A 3216-nucleotide genomic window follows, 5' to 3' on the forward strand; every position below is an offset into this window, starting at 1 on the left:
GGGCGGTCTGATTGGCCCCGAGAGTGACGTCACACTTTGACTGCGCAGTGAGTATCCACGGCGTGAGCATACCCTTATCCTTATACCATGGTGCCGAGCACTGGCATTCTAAACAAAGCGACGTCGAGTGGCTGGATCAAGTGAGTAGCATTGGGATAAAGAGCAATCAATTCGATATTATGCTCTGTACAGAAATCTGTGACTGGAAGTGTTAAATGAGAACAGTGTCCATCAACGTACAGGATAACAGGCCTTTCTATGTTGTTTTCTGTTATCCACGGATCGAAGACGTTACTAATATATTCAAAAAATGTTTCCTTCGTCATCCAGCCATTCACTGATTTTCCAATACTCCAATTCGTGGGTACACTTTTGGAAATGCTGTATGGTGTTCGTTCATACTTGAAAATAACCATCGGAGGTGCTAACATTCCAATTGCATTGGTTGTGAATAATACAGTTAAGCACTGTTTTTCATTCTGTACAAAATTGTACACGGCTTTATCTCCTTTTGTCACCAGAACTCGTTCGCCTTTTGGACACACAAAAAAAACGCTGATTCATCCAGATTAAATATTCTGCGCTGATATTTGTAAGGCTTACTTTTTCCAAATGGGTTTTTACTTCCTGGAACCATTCTCGAAGATTTTCTTCTTTCACTGAAGCTCGGCTATGACACAAATTTTGAGCAACGCGACGAGCTATTTCTGGGTGACGACGGAGAAAGCCCTCATACCAGTGTCGACCCGGTTGTCCATTAGCAAATGGATTATCAAGTTTTAATTTTTTAATTAAATATGCGACATTGCATAGCAACTGACTTTTTGTCACGGGAAAACCTCTGTTACTTAAATAAAGAATCCATGTTACGACCATATTTTCTCCTTCAAATGATAATATTGATCTAGGGCTTACACTTTTCCCTATCGGCGACTTCCCTTTGAGTTTGTATAAGAGTGTCGTTTTTGGAATGCCACTTTCCTTACTGACACTTGAAACAGATTGGCCAGACCAAACAACAGCGAGTGCTAACTGAAGCTCATTGTCTGTCCATTTTTTTTGCACTTTTCCCATTATGGAAACTTTAAATATCCTGTAAGTATAAATTACTACTAAATAGTAAGATATTAAATTATAATTTTTTTTATTGAACTTGAGATTTTAATACTATTTAAGTATTATACATTATTTTTTTACTTTTTAATAGTGATTGAGTTAAATAAATGATAAAATAGTTTCCTTAAACGAATGATTAAAATAACGACTTGGTTTTACAATGAACGTTTTCTTTTCACTGAATGATTGAACAAATGATCAAATGATTTTATGGGGTTTTTAGTAATGTTAATATGATTTTTATACATCACTTAAGCCAATTTTTGTACTAAAATAAATTTTGTACGTACATTAATGAAATAATCCGGTCAATATTGGTACCGAAATTATGTCCCAAATAATAACCTTCTCAGTGAAGACTATGAACTCAGTAGCATTACTTTAGGTTATTGTTTGCACCTTTTTAAGGTTATGTCCCGTCAAATAAGCTAATATGAATGTAAACTAAAATTATACAATAATATAAAATTTTTTCCTGACGAAAATGATAAAAACCACATTTTTCAAGCTATTTTATCTAGTCGGACATTAATTTGACACGTACGTTTTTTCGGTACATATTGTTGTCCACCACAATTATTTCATGTACTATATGCTTTGCGTATATTTGTACTTACCGTTAACTTTTTTTATATTCAAATAATCCTCTTGATACTTTTTTTTAAGTAAACTGTATCTACGTATAATTTTGTAGATGAAAATTCATTCACCGGTTTCACTGATGTTTACAAGGTGGCGATAAAGTCACTAGATTTATAAAGTACCGCAATCATTCCGCCATTTTGGCTCCAACATGCGGTTCATTCAAAACATGCATATGAGTATGAATGTGTTTTATAAATAAAGAGATTAAATACATTACACTTAATGTGTAGATACGTTATGAAAATGAATACTATTTACACTTTTCGACGCCATTTTGGCTCCAAATTCTTATACATTGGTCTTATGGATTGCGGTACTTTATAAATCTAGAGACTTTAGGTGACGACCATTACATACGCCACCTGTCTTGAATCACAATCCATTTACATTAAATGTGCTTTAACTAGTAAGATAAAGTAGAAAATTGATAAAAATGCATATATGTATAAATATGTATTACTTTGATATTGGAACATTAAAAAATTAATACTAGCGATATGCATTGGGGAATTTCCTTGTAATTTCAATAAATATACGTGCTTGGTCACTAATTAGGACATGAACGCTAATTGGTACATTCACCTTAGCTCTATTTTAACATAAAAAAGGCATCATTTCGGTATTTTTTAAAGTAATAAATAAAGTATACGATGTATGTAAACTGATATTATTATGTTCACTTATATTTATTATTAAAAAATAATATTATACAAACATGTATACATTATTTAGATTTATATTATTATTTTACATGAAAACGAAGCATATACATATCATATTACATCGAAAGAATAAAAATGATAATTTCAGATTGATAATGAATGTATTATAGGAAAAGATACCCACTTTTTATCCACTATTATTGATAAAAGTATACATTTCGCAATAATATCTTTTTAAGACTATGTGTGAATCTCTGCTAACAAATTTTTTACTTTAAAAATATGCAAACTTGTAGATTCTATTGGGTAAGAATAAAATGAATATGAAATGAGTATGAAAGGAAATATTTACCAATTATCAAAATCTGACTCTCTAATCCTACTACAATATTACAAATTTGTAATATCAAATTGTCTTTTGTAAGGCAATAGCAATCAGCAAGAGAATACTTATCAATAGTTAAAATGCAAAAATTAAACGCAGTTTTTTAATTGTTTGTAATGACAACCAGTCATTGGTAAAGGTCCAGAAGTATGTTCTAGCTCATACAATACGAAATTGTTAGTTACAAGACATTTATTAGCAGAGGAGATCGAAAGTTCTTGGAGTCGACGATATATTTGCTGAAGTGGTTTGTTAGGAGATTTAAGAATTGGAAAGAGTAAGGGCACTGGAATTGGAAGGAGTCGGGCGCAGAAGACGTCGCGCAAATAATACACTTATAAAGAATGAAACTTCTTTAGTCACTAAACGCGCTTACATGTTTCGACTCATTTTTGAGCCTTCCTCAGA

The sequence above is a fragment of the Trachymyrmex cornetzi genome, unplaced genomic scaffold, assembly GCF_001594075.2.
Source record: "Trachymyrmex cornetzi isolate Tcor2-1 unplaced genomic scaffold, Tcor1.1 scaffold862, whole genome shotgun sequence".
Taxonomy (NCBI): domain Eukaryota; kingdom Metazoa; phylum Arthropoda; class Insecta; order Hymenoptera; family Formicidae; genus Trachymyrmex; species Trachymyrmex cornetzi.